A 14,485-nucleotide genomic window follows, 5' to 3' on the forward strand; every position below is an offset into this window, starting at 1 on the left:
TGCGTCGGCCGGGAATCGAACCCGGGTCAACTGCTTGGAAGGCAGCTATGCTAACCACTATACCACCGACGCCGGCTACCCTGGTGTTATTCCCGGCGCCTGTTGCCGGATCCCAAGGCAGCTGTGTAGTGGGAAGTAGGTCACTGGCCCCGCGAGTGGAAACCGGCTCTGCCAGCTGTCCAGTTCGTACTCTTCGGGCGGAACTTAAGCCAGCTGTCAGGGCGTCTAGCAACGCTCGATGGGCCGCACCATGAGCTTAGAATCGATGATGCACGTAATGAGAGCATGTTGCTAGGCATTCGCACTAGTTCTCTTGAGAAGTTGCCCGTCAGATAAACGTGCTCTATAAAATTAGCACTATGCTTACTAGATTTGATGCACTCACCAATCTGTGCGCCGAAAAACGTAACCGACAGAAAACAGTGACATGCGGTGCATCAACCCAAAGCCGAAGACAAAAGGCAGAAAATTGCAAGACGATGATTATATTACGGTGACGGTAATCTTAGATTTTGAAAAAAATAGAAGATATAAATGCCGGTGATTGTGAGAAGCATTAAGAATCCCAAAAGTTTCGGAATCCTGGTGTCGAGACGACTGCTGACGGACGATGCTGGCTCTGACTGAACTGTTCATAACTTAGGATTGCCAGTTGCGCTTCATTCATTCAAGAGTCGACATGTTATTTTGCGGAGAACAGCTTGGCAGCTTGTTGCATTATGGTGTACAAGCGAACGAAGGTATTTTTTGTTTAGATAACGAGCGGCGATAATGAGTTGTGGCAATGGAATGCACAGGTTCCTCCTGGTTGGCAGATCACAGTACTTGTGACAGCGTAGGCCGCACTAGTAGATTTAAAGCCGGTTAATTGCCACTAAGAAAATAAAGGACGTAAATTGATATTCATCTTCGTCATTGCAAGGACATAATACAAGGATAAATAGGAAATATTGGTTGAATAAAGAAAATGCATCGTCCCCACTCACAATTCGGTTGTCGCTGCTATTCGCTTTGAGAGTTAACTTTGAGTTTCGAGGAGCAACGGAATCGACTCTGACATACTGCGTGGCGAGGAAGCTTTAGTCAGATACGACGCAAGAATACAGCGACGAATACTGCTCAAATGGTACCCTCCAGCAAATGGTTTCGACCGATCGTCTTGATGTCGCAGTTAATACCATTTCACGAAGGCAGCAGCTTCCACTCAGCTGGGATTCCGCACTAGGGGATTTCCCAGAACATCGTCGATCCAGTCACCGCCATTGGGATTAACGGGCTTCTTTGAGTGGCATTCGCCACTGTGTTTTTTACTTGTACTTGAAATTAGCCTATGCAGCTGGGTCTGTACAAGGTAATATTGCTCAACATCTTGGGGCTGAACAAGAATGGAAGGTATTTCTGGATCGTACTTGAATGTGATTACGGAGCATATAGATATCAATATGAGTATCACTGCCCATTAGAGGATGTTGAATATTTTCTTTTCGCCAGTAGTGAGTTAGTGCATTAAATTCAGTCATAAATAATGTTTGCAGAAGGTTACTGACTTGATGAGGGACACCGAGCAAAGAGATGAGACATTGCCGCCTCGGGAATTAGTGCGTGACGTTGAACGCATAGTAGTAGCCAGCCACGAAACGCTTCTGATCCTATAATACAATATTGTTCCTCATACCTTTTAGTATCAATTTTTCTAAGGAACGAGCAATCTTTTGAGGGATCTGGATGACAAAATGAACAGAGCAGTATAGTTAGAGGCTATCTTCGCTTAGCCGTGGAGTCCACTCTCAGGAAAGCGGACGTGCAGCCCAACTTCTCGTTTTGTTCGATTTAAAGCCTAAGTCCATGTCGAGCAATGCTGGAACGCCCCTCCCCTCCTCAACCCCCCCTCTTCCGACGGACAAGACCAGCTACTTACCGTAATAAAATCCAAACATATCAGAATAAAGGTAAGGGACAACTAAATGCGTGGTGCTGTTTTATGTGTGCCGTATTCGTCTATGTGCACGCAAGTGGCCACGCGGAAGCATTCCTTAGTGGTGGCATTCTTTAACGCTCTACTCGGTATTGTTTTGTTGGTACGCTAGCGAAAGAAAGCGTTTGCAGTGCTTTGCTTTCAAATAATTATAAACTTTCTGAGAAAATATGCACGAAGACAAGCAGCTAAAATACTTAAGCCTGGTGTTGGTGCCCTTATAGCCTGATAACACAGTGCTTCTCTTCTATTTATTTCCCAGGCCCTTTGCATTCCTGACTCAACAACGTTTGAAGCGGTGCTTTTAACACAGCTTCGTCTTGCTTTCCTTTATTCCTAATACAAGTAGCCCTTTCTATTGCCTTTATTTTATAGGATTTTTTTAGAAAGCTCTCTCTGTTGCCAAATCTGCAGGTTCTCGCCCGGCTTTATTTCTCCTATTTCATCCTTTGCTAATTGGTAGTAGACATCGCCCTGAAGAAGCGTGTCGCTTAGCGACCACATTTCAAATGAAAATGTCCTGCGTCGTTTTAGAGTTCCTGAACAGCATTCAACTAAACTGTGGTGTGAGAAGGACACTCGCACAACTTCACGAAGGTTGCATTCAAAGACAAGGTGAACAGCTGCGTAAATGCAGTCCAACCGTGCATGATTGAACCCTGAAAATGAGTAAACTGGACAGCCCGCGTGCTGTCACACCATTCAGCCAGATCCTCGAGGTTCCCGTTCTTAATCATTCGCAACAACACTTCAGTGCTCCTGTTCGAAACCCCCGGATGCTTGACTTATCGCGCACATTAAGGACAAGATTGAAGTCGCCTAAGACAATGAGCTGTCTCTCCGTGCAAACGCGCTCTTCGATACTTTAGAAAAAAGCAGTTCTTTCCTCCAACACATTAGGGGCGTACACGATAACAATGCGCCACTCAATGGTGTTCAGAAAAAAAATCAACGGCGATACACCCGTTAGACACGCACGAAAAATAAGCCTGCACCTCTAGGCCCGGCATCTTCTTTACAAAGGGCACACAGCCGGCCGATGTCCCCACTGCATGACTGACGACAGCAAAAAATCTAGTCGTGAAACGTCGCACCATGCTCTCGGTTCCTTAGTTCCCGTCCACTTTCGTCTCCTGCACGACCAATACATTTCGCGCTCCGTAATAAATCGGTGCACCTGACCTGCAGCCACGCTTTCACGGGCAAAGTACCGCTGTGTAAACAAAAAAGAAAGGTTTTGGCTGCAGGAGAAATCACCGTTCCCTTTACCCTCCTAAAAAAAATCCTCGTCTGTACGTTCACCGCACATGCTTTTACAAAATGGTGCAGCGAAGAATGACTCAGAAAGATCTTTGGAGAGGTTTTTGCGAGTCACTCTATCGAGATAATCGGAAGAAAAGCGTGCATGCAGAAAATGACAGGACTTTACAATTTCCTTCATATATCCACAAACACTTCCATGAATACCGCAGAGGCCTGACAGAGAATGGACTCTGTGTGTTATCTTTCTCCTTGCTGGTTCTCGAACAAGCCATCAGCTCAAATGAGACTGTTATTTCAGTTTCAGCATATGTTTTGAAAACCAAAATAAAAATGTGCGTCTGGCGGAATCGAACCCGGGTCAACTGCTTGGAAGGCAGCTATGCTAACCACTATACCACCGACGCTTTTTTTTTTCTTTATGCCTGACTTCGGCAAGAACCACAATACACAAATACACTTACAGCGCACAATGAACAATACTTAACACTATCCGCCTGGTGGGTTGTGGCTTCGTCATATTAAAACTCAAAACTCTCTAAGCGCCACCAATGGCTCTACTCTTTCGAGCCACTCGGGTGCTTCAGGAGCGATTTCCTGAATTTCAGTATACTTATACATACACTCCTGAAAATAGATCCGTGCTGGCCGTGCATCAGGATCGCAATGATATCCTGCCATTCTGGAGCGCCAAATACAGTGGAGTCCCATTAGCATAATGAGGTCGAATGGTGTCCCATCCTCACTCTCTACAGGCAAGTACCGTATTCCATGAGAGTCTAGCGGAAATTCCTTTTTTAAGTTCTCTGCAAGATGTCCCAGAAGTATAGCCCCTCGCAACAATGCAAAAAAACGTGGTCTATTGTCTCCGGTTTTTTACAGATTAAACATTGTGATCCAAAAAGTAGAAATAAATGCTTCCCCTCCGAAAATTTTTTTACTGGAAGTGTTCTGGTATGTAACTTAAAGAAGAATGTTTTTGCATTTGGCGGCACCTGCATCGCCTTCACACGCTTAAGTACGTCGCGTCCCTGGCCTCCACTGTATATGGCCCTGTACATAGGTTGTGGAAGAAATACATCGCACAAATCTCTATACAAAAAATCCCTAGACAAATAATCATACGAAAACCGAACAGATAGGAATCGAACACTCGCGACAACCTCTCTAAAGTAACCAAAAATACGTCCCGATAAATTTCCGTTTGAGACAACAAAATCCGGCAGAGCATTTCCAAGCCTTAATTGGCACACAGTGCGTAAAACCGGAACCCTTACATCACACACAAAAAAAATCTGCTTACGACCTGCCGCAGAAATAAGCGCCCCAGACTGAGGCCACCGTCCTTGACCCGCATAAACAAATTCGTCCGGCTGCATCGTTCCCAGCCTGCAGCCCATACAAAAACGGCAAAGATCCGGTGCAATCTCTGTACGTTCATCCTTGCACAATGCAACACTTGCATCACATACCACAACCTAGACATAAAAAACAGATTACACACTGTGGCCCTTGTGAAAATTGACAGATGTCGCCCTTTCCACCTCTCAACCTTTTCACGCGTGGCTTGCGTCTGTTCTCTCCAGTACGCTTTGCTATCGCGATAACCGTCTAGTGGGACGCCCAAGTACTTTACTGGGGTCGTCACCCAGGACATGTTCGCAAAATTGTCGGGCTTCGTTGGGCATTCTCCGTGCCAAAACCCCAGGGACTTTGACCAATTCACTTTACTGCCTGTGACTTTGGTGAATTCTTTTACACATGCCACGGCCTCGTTTACACCTTCCCGATTCACTGTTAAAACTGCCACATCATCCGCATAGGCCTGTAGCTTAACTTCTGCCGCCTGAAGCTGGAAACCACGAATTGTTTTCATTTTTCATGATATTCAAACACAACGCTTCGATGTAAATGCAGAATAGAAGGGGGCTAAGGGGACAACCCTTGCGCACCGAACGCTGCAGGATGATGGGGGCCCCCAAACTCTTATTTACAATTAGTCTTGTCGTGCAGCTCCGGTACGCCAAGGCCACTCCCTCGCGAATAATGGACCCTGCATTTACATGGTCGAGTATGCAGAACAGGATTTTGTGCGAAACCCTATCAAATGCTTTCTCAAGATCAAGCTGAAGTATTGCTACACCGCTATTTGTATGATCACAACATTCAAGCACACCTCGCTCTATGAATATTGGTAACAACGGAGCGTCCCTTGATCCCCCACGTCTGGTGAGGACCGACTATATCTTGCATAACTGACTGTAGTCTACGGGCTAAAATCTTCATGAAAACTTTATAATCTACGTTTGTGAGTGCGATAGGGCGATATGCTGTGACCTGTTGTAACGTTTCTGCTTCATCATATTTAGGAATTAATACTGTGTGGGATGTACCGTAAGACGGAGGCAATTCATTTATTTTGTAGGCTTCATTATACACTGCTGTCAGTACTGGCACTATTTCGTGTTTATATGCTTTGTAAAAAGCCGCACTTAATCCATCAGGTCCAGGTGATTTTCCAAGGTTCAAATTTTCTATCGCATGCTCGACCTCTGACGCAGTTATCGACAGCTCCAACCTTTCTTTCTGTTCGTCATCTAATCGCGGTAAAGCGCCAAGAAACGTTTCCTTGAATGCGCTCACATCCACTTCTTGCTTTGCAAACAGCACCTGATAATATTCAAGAAATGCCTTCTGGATATGACCGCTTTCTCCAGATAACGCCCCACCCCAATCATTCTTTTCAATGTGGTTTCGCTGAGCATGGGCTTTTTCGATTCCTAGCGCTCGTTTTGACGGTGTCTCCCCAGCTGCTACATCTTGCGCCCTAGCCCGCACAAGCGCGCCACGATAGCGTTCTTCATCGAAGAGTTCAATCTTGTGTTTTATTTTTCTAATGTCGTCGATCCATTTTCCATGCTCTTCACTTTCTTTTTCGACAAGTTTAACCAGTAAAGATCTTAAATTTTCTTCCTCACGCTTCTCCTCTTGTCGTATACAGCTTGACCTTTCGATCGCTGCTATCTTTATTTGTTGTCTGCAAAGTTCCCACTGCTGCCATACTTTCAGTTCCCCGCCCATCTCTAATTTGCCGATTTCTTCATTTACTTTCCTGCTAAAGATGTCGTCTGTAATGAGCTTATTATTTAATTTCCACATCTCCCAAGAAAACTGATTTTCTCTTTTCTTTGTCCCTATCCCACACTTCACTAAACAATGATCAGAAAATGATACCGGTACTACACTGTAGGTACTGCATTTTGAAATAACATCCGGCGACACATAAATGCGATCTAGCCGTGCATGGCTCGACCGCTGAAAATGTGTGTACCTCACACCACGGCGAGGCCTTCAGAATGAAGCCAGCTGAACCTTTTGTCCTGTTCTTACAGGCCTTCCTGTGCCATGCTTCAACATCGGATCACGCCTCAAGTACGTGCTATGTTGCCGACAGCTACGATGGTCATCTTTTGCGGCTGCCTGCGTGGAAAGCTACCGCATGGAACGGACTGGCGCATGCGCTCCCTGGGACTACAACTTCGTCGATGATAACGGACCGCACTGGCTATTTAAGCTCAGTCTTCATCGAGCATTCGTGTGGGCACGGCGAGGCCTTCAGAATGAAGCCAGCTGAACCTTTTGTCCTGTTCTTACAGGCCTTCCTGTGCCATGCTTCAACATCGGATCACGCCTCAAGTACGTGCTATGTTGCCGACAGCTACGATGGTCATCTTTTGCGGCTGCCTGCGTGGAAAGCTACCGCATGGAACGGACTGGCGCATGCGCTCCCTGGGACTACAACTTCGTCGATGATAACGGACCGCACTGGCTATTTAAGCTCAGTCTTCATCGAGCATTCGTGTGGGCACGGCGAGGCCTTCAGAATGAAGCCAGCTGAACCTTTTGTCCTGTTCTTACAGGCCTTCCTGTGCCATGCTTCAACATCGGATCACGCCTCAAGTACGTGCTATGTTGCCGACAGCTACGATGGTCATCTTTTGCGGCTGCCTGCGTGGAAAGCTACCGCATGGAACGGACTGGCGCATGCGCTCCCTGGGACTACAACTTCGTCGATGATAACGGACCGCACTGGCTATTTAAGCTCAGTCTTCATCGAGCATTCGTGTGGGCACGGCGAGGCCTTCAGAATGAAGCCAGCTGAACCTTTTGTCCTGTTCTTACAGGCCTTCCTGTGCCATGCTTCAACATCGGATCACGCCTCAAGTACGTGCTATGTTGCCGACAGCTACGATGGTCATCTTTTGCGGCTGCCTGCGTGGAAAGCTACCGCATGGAACGGACTGGCGCATGCGCTCACTGGGACTACAACTTCGTCGATGATAACGGACCGCACTGGCTATTTAAGCTCAGTCTTCATCGAGCATTCGTGTGGGCACGGCGAGGCCTTCAGAATGAAGCCAGCTGAACCTTTTGTCCTGTTCTTACAGGCCTTCCTGTGCCATGCTTCAACATCGGATCACGCCTCAAGTACGTGCTATGTTGCCGACAGCTACGATGGTCATCTTTTGCGGCTGCCTGCGTGGAAAGCTACCGCATGGAACGGACTGGCGCATGCGCTCCCTGGGACTACAACTTCGTCGATGATAACGGACCGCACTGGCTATTTAAGCTCAGTCTTCATCGAGCATTCGTGTGGGCACGGCGAGGCCTTCAGAATGAAGCCAGCTGAACCTTTTGTCCTGTTCTTACAGGCCTTCCTGTGCCATGCTTCAACATCGGATCACGCCTCAAGTACGTGCTATGTTGCCGACAGCTACGATGGTCATCTTTTGCGGCTGCCTGCGTGGAAAGCTACCGCATGGAACGGACTGGCGCATGCGCTCCCTGGGACTACAACTTCGTCGATGATAACGGACCGCACTGGCTATTTAAGCTCAGTCTTCATCGAGCATTCGTGTGGGCACGGTGAGGCCTTCAGAATGAAGCCAGCTGAACCTTTTGTCCTGTTCTTACAGGTTAGTAAACAACAAAAATGTTTTAGAAGTGATGATAGGTTCATTATTGTTCTGCCGTGCCCCACAGTGTGTGTTGATCTTGTACTGGAATGTATCTCATTGTTGTTGATACTTGCTGGTGATGTTGAGCAAAATCCTGGGCCTGATACTGTCGAAAAAATGTTCAGTGAGCTCTTGAAAGGACAGAAAGCGCTCATTGAGGATATGAGGCAAGTTAAAGAAAACCAGAGTTTGCTTTCCCAGCAATTTGATAAAGTGAATGAGAAGATGCTAGAAATTGAGAGCAATTTATTGAATATGCGCAAAAAAGAAGAAAAACTAGAAGCATTGGTGCATGACCTGGGAGTAACTATCCGTTCACAGCAACAGAAAATAGTCGAGATGGAAGACCGAGGCCGACGAAATAATCTTCTCGTATTCGGAATATCGGAAACTGATAGTGAAACTAGCGTCGAACTTAAGAAGAAAGTATTGGACGATGTGTTCCACGAACGCCTTGGTGTCAGAGTTAACACGGTAGAACGGATACACAGGCTCGGAAAGAGGGGTGTGGACAAGGTGCGCCCAGTGATCGTTCGTTTCTTCGACTACAATGAAAAAATGAATTTATTTAGGAACTGCAAGAAACTAAAAGGCAGCAATACTTCTTTATCACATGATTATTCCCAGGCGACTTTACATAAGCGTAAGAAACTGTGGGCAAGTGCACAGCATGGGAAGGACAATGGCGCAAAGATTCGGCTCGAGCATGACAGGCTTTTTATTGATAAAGAGGAATTTGTCTGGGATGACGACAACCACTGCCGCGTGAGGGTAGAACGCACGCTTGCTACTGTTAATAAAAACGAATGACAGTTTGGGACAAAAGAAAGAAATTTTACATTGATAAATTTGAATGCACGCAGTCTCCTGAATAAAACTACTGAGCTAGAACACATTATCATGCTTTACCAGCCAGATGTCATTGCAGTAACAGAAACATGGTTGCGTCCTGAAATAACTGATAGTGAGATAGTACCACCTACGTATCGAATGATACGTAAGGATCGTGACACGCGCGGTGGTGGTGTGGCGCTTATTTTTAAAGAAGGAATCGAATTTGTTCTTATGAAGGATTGCCCTAACACGGAGAGCATCTGGTGCCGGATAAAAGTTGGTGTTTCTTCTTGTGTTATTGCCGCAGTATATCGACCCCCCAGTGCCCCTATTACATTTCTTGAATCGTTACAAGAATACGTTTCAAATAATGTACCTAGAAACGCAAGTGTGATCATTGCCGGTGATTTCAATTTGCCTAGTATATCTTGGGAGTCACTTGATGCAGGCACAACTGATGCTAAATACTGTGAGGTCATGTTAGACATTGCTTTTAATAATGATCTCACGCAAATTGTCAAACGCACAACAAGGATTGGAGCAAGTACGGAATCAATACTGGACTTGGTTTTTGTAAACAGCAAAATAACTGAATATGATGTGTCCGTTAAGGAAGGGCTTTCTGACCATAACCTTGTTTTAGTTTCTTTCAAACGGCTTAGACCACCGGAAAAAACGAAAAGGCTAACTATTTCTGTTAACGATTTTTCGAATGCTGATGATGTCAGCATCATAGACTACTTGGAAATGACCTTGGATTCTTACCACGGGGAGGATGACGTCAACACTTTGTGGGAGAGGTTTAAAAATATAATCAGGTACTGCCTGCAAAAGTTTGTTCCGCAACGTCAAAAAACGATAAAGAAACGTAACCCTTGGATAAATCGTGAGATAATCCAGCTAAAGCGAAGGATAAAGCGGAGAAAACGCAACAGAGTAAGGAATCAAAATGAAATTTCGCACCTATCTTCGATACTTAAAGAGACGTTATTGACAGCAAAAGATAGGTATTTTTCCGAAAAGCTCACCCAATTTATGAAAACCTCCCCACAGCGTTTTTGGCGTCACCTTTCACCCTCGAGGGAAAAAATGGAGTTTCTTACAGTGGATGGTTGTGTTGTTACTGATAAATCAGAAATCGCTAACAGATGTAATGCCTATTTTCATTCTGTATTTAGCCCTTCTAACTCTATGCCCCAGAATTCAATAAGCGGATTATGCTCCAAACCGTCTGACACACCCGCTATTACATTGTCCCATGAAGGAATATTTTCCCTCCTCCTTAATTTAGATACAAAAAAGTCTTCCGGTCCTGATTCTATTCCTAATGAGTTCCTAAGAAGATACGCGGAATGGATCGCAAAATATTTAATTATCATATTCAATGCATCACTGAAGCAACATTCCTTGCCAAATGACTGGCTGCAGGCTAGGATAGTTCCAGTACACAAATCTGGAAGCAAGCACGTTCCCGACAATTACAGACCTATTTCTATCACCTGCTCCTGTTGCAAGATGCTTGAGCACGTCGTGGCAAACTGCTTATCCAAATATCTTGAGGACACGAACAAACTAAATCCCAATCAACATGATTTCAGGCGGAAGCTCTCTACTGTTACCCAACTTGTTGAAACACTGCATGATTTTTCAAAAGCCTTAAACAACAGAGACCAAGTGGATGCAGTTTGCCTAGACATGTCTAAAGCATTCGACCGTGTACCCCATGATGAACTTCTTAACAGGCTCATTGACTTAGGCATAAACACAGATATTGTGTACTGGATTAAAGCTTACCTTACTAATAGAACCCAGTATGTGGAGGTAGACGGTGCGAAATCTGACGTCCTGGGTGTACCCTCAGGTGTCCCTCAGGGGTCTGTGCTGGGGCCCATATTATTTTTATGCTATGTTAACAACATCGCAGTCTCACTTCCTCCTCAAATAACAGTCCGGCTATTTGCGGATGACTGTTTAATATACTCAATCATATCAAAGCCAGAAGACCAGCTCACATTAAATTTGGCGTTGAACTCCATTAATCAATGGTGCGCAGCTTCTAGAATGAAAATTAATTATACGAAAACATCATATATTACACTGACAAACAAAACCAAAAATATTTTTTCATTTGGTTATGAAATAGATGGGCGGAATATAACAGGTGTCACTATATCATCTAATCTAAGTTGGAATTTACATATTGACAACATATGTTCAAAAGCTGAAACTAAGTTGTGGTACCTTAGAAGAAAACTGAAACTTGCATCCACAAAAGCAAAACTAACTGCCTATCTCGCGCTGGTACGTCCGACACTGGAATATGCAAGCGTCATATGGGATCCGTATCAGTCAAATCAAACGTATAAGATTGAAAAAGTTCAAAGAAGGGCCGCCAGGTTCATTCTGTCAAAATATAGATATACTGATTCCGTGACTGACATGCTGCAAGAATTACAACTTCCTTCACTGTCGAAACGAAGGAAGATCGCCAGGCTAAAATTTCTTTATCTTTTGCGCAATAATCACTTCAACTTAAACACAAGCTGCTATTTGCAACAGCGTTCGTGTCGCCCTGTAAGAAGCTCCCACAGTTACCAGATTACACCCATGATGGCCCGTATTAACTGTTTTAAATACTCCTTTTTCCCCAGAACAATAACAGAGTGGAATTCCTTGCCTCAGACCTTTCTGCAAATAGACAATCTCCCCCAATTTGAAAATTGCTTGTACCGTCACTTACCTGAATAGACATCCTTGTAATTTTGTTTTTCTTTTCATACGTTTTGTTTCCCTACTGCTATTTTATGGTTGTAAGCTAAAATATTTACCCGCTAGCGTTTGTGCTTTAGGTCTGTATCTGCAGTGCAGGACAGCTGTGTTGCGATGACTGTCGTTTTCAATTTGACTATTTTGAATTGTGCACTGTTCATACTTGTGGCTGTGTGACATAACTTACATATGTATCTGTTTTCACCCTGTAACGGCCTACGGCTGACAGTATCAATAAATAAATAAATTCCGCCACGTCATCGAGGTTGCACGTCGCTATAACCCCTGAGAGTGCCTCAGTGCTTCTGTCCCTAAACGCCCGTGCACTGGTTTTATCCCACCCTCTCAGAACGCAATTGAAGTAACCCATGACGATCAGGGGTTTCTCACAAATTAAGTACTTTTTTAGGCTCTGAAAAAAAAAACTGTCCTTTCATCCACCGCATTTGGAGCGTACACACAAATTATGCGCCAATATGTTTTGTTGTACACGAAGTCAACAAAAACACATCTACCCGATGGACACGCCATATATCCCTGAACCTCAAGTCCCGGTACATTCTTAACAAAAATGACACAGCCCGCAGACGTGCCTATAGCGTGGGACACTACTGCAAAAAACCTAGACGTGAAACGTCGCACCATGTTCCCGGTCTCATCTTCCCCGTCAATTTTCGTTTCCTGTACTGCCAGGACGTCAATGTCATGCTCAGTTAAAATGCGGTGTACCTGGCTGTGCTCCTTCTTGCTTGCCAGTCCCCTGACATTAAGTGTACCGACTTTTATGGGGGACGCAGGAGCCATTTTCATACAGAAGAAAGAGGCCGGGAACATGGTGCTTACCCTTCCCGTCTAGCGCGTGGCTAGACGACCTCTTTGAAACCGGAGCCATCCAGTGCTGGTTCCAGGCCTGGCTGCGGGGGCGGTTCGTCGAGGGTTCTCCTCTCCGTCGACACATTAGGTCGTGATCGGATGGATGGCCGCCGTCCTTGGGTCGTTTTTGCCGGCGGCTCCTTGACACTGGGGGCTGCCGCCTTGTCTCCATCTGCACCGGTCTGGGCATGTGGTCTCTTCGCTGGGGCAGGACCACTGGTATTACGGGCGCCGCTATTGTCATGGTTCTCGTTCGGAGTCGCTGGCTCGGTTTCTTGGAGCGTTGAGTCGATTTCTTGGAGCGCCGGCGCGCTTATTTCATCACTCGACGCCTCCATCCCATTTGTCGAAGATTCTGCCCCTTTAGGCTTCCGCCCACCATCGCTGCAGGAGGGTCCCGAAGAGTCCGTCGCGCCTGCGTGCTTTTCTGGTTCGCCTATGCCTTTTGCAGATTCTTCGGCCTCGGCTACGTCCATCAGGAGTTCCGCAGAGTCGTATTTCGACACAACGCCCGTAGCCACCGCATAAGTGCGGACACAGTCGGCATCCGCGTGACCGTACCGCCGACACTTCGTACAGCGTACATTCACGCCGTACGTGGCCCGTACCGTGGCAGCGCAGGCACTGCATTGGACGTCCAGGCGCCACGATAGGAGCCAACTCTCCGGCGACGCGTACCTGGTGTGGTAGGTCATCCACTTTAATACCGGGCTTCAATTTCAGTAGGACAGTTCTTGTCGTTGAGCTCTTGTCATTGTACGCCTTGGATCCGCCACCGCTCTCGCGTAAAGTCGGTCACTTTGCCAAACGCCGCTAATGCCGTCCGGATGTCGTCGTCGCCATACCATGAAGCATTCAGTGTAGCCGCAGCTTTACCTGTTGGTCTTCCGGGTCGATGATGAGGCAGCGGCGTCTCTTAACTTGCAGCTCATTGAAGGCGAGCAACTTCTTTGCTGCCTCCGTGCTCCGCAGGGTGACCGCCCACACATGGTTGATTTGGTACGCCCCCAACGCGACCACGTCGGGGAGCGTACCGGTCTCGGCCAGGGCTTCACGGAAATCCTCGACCCGAAACGGCCTCGCTCGCACGTCTCCGTGAAGAAAAACCGTGTTGAAAATAACACGTCCTGTTGGCAGTGTCGGCAAAATGATCTGGTAATCCTTGTCTTCACAGTTTTCAATCCTGATTCCGCGGCCGTCGAAGGCCGCTGTCGCCGCTCCTCTGGAGCCCATGATACTGCGATCCGATCAGCTCGGCTGCCGGAAGCAGAATGACTATACCACCGACGCCTTTGCTTTATCTTCATTGCCTGTTTCGACAGCTTACAACATATCACAAGCATGTTCGGCGCTACATTCTCAAACATCAAGAGCGGACATACGCTTTACTCACGTAAGAAAATCAAAACTGTTTCAAAGAACACAACTCTCCCATCAACTCGATAACTTTATCTCCAAAACATAGCTCCTTGTACACTTCACGCAGCCTAAATATGTTTTCTTTGAAATAATCTAGGATAGACCGCGCATCTTCATCTCAGTGCCGTACAGCCATCCTGCTTCGCCAAATGTTGTGCAGGCCAAGAAGAAAAATTACATCGTATTTATAAAGATCCGGCTCAACGTCCAGGAATAGTATCCTGTACGGCGTCAAGGGTAAGTCTATTGTACGCTGGAGCACGTCCCAAAAGAGGAACACCTAGGTACTTGGAAGGGACATGTGACCATTTTACATTTGCATGAAACAAACGCGCTG

At 46.2% G+C, this 14,485-nt stretch overlaps 1 non-coding gene across 1 annotated transcript; it reads right to left on the reverse strand.

Annotated features, from left to right (window-relative positions):
* Positions 1–72, reverse strand: TRNAG-UCC (transfer RNA glycine (anticodon UCC)). Its single transcript has one exon. It is a non-coding gene; the product is annotated as a tRNA-Gly (tRNA).
* Between the last annotated feature and the right edge of the window lie 14,413 nt (positions 73–14,485).

The sequence above is a fragment of the Amblyomma americanum genome, chromosome 9 (genome assembly GCF_052857255.1).
Source record: "Amblyomma americanum isolate KBUSLIRL-KWMA chromosome 9, ASM5285725v1, whole genome shotgun sequence".
NCBI lineage: Eukaryota > Metazoa > Arthropoda > Arachnida > Ixodida > Ixodidae > Amblyomma > Amblyomma americanum.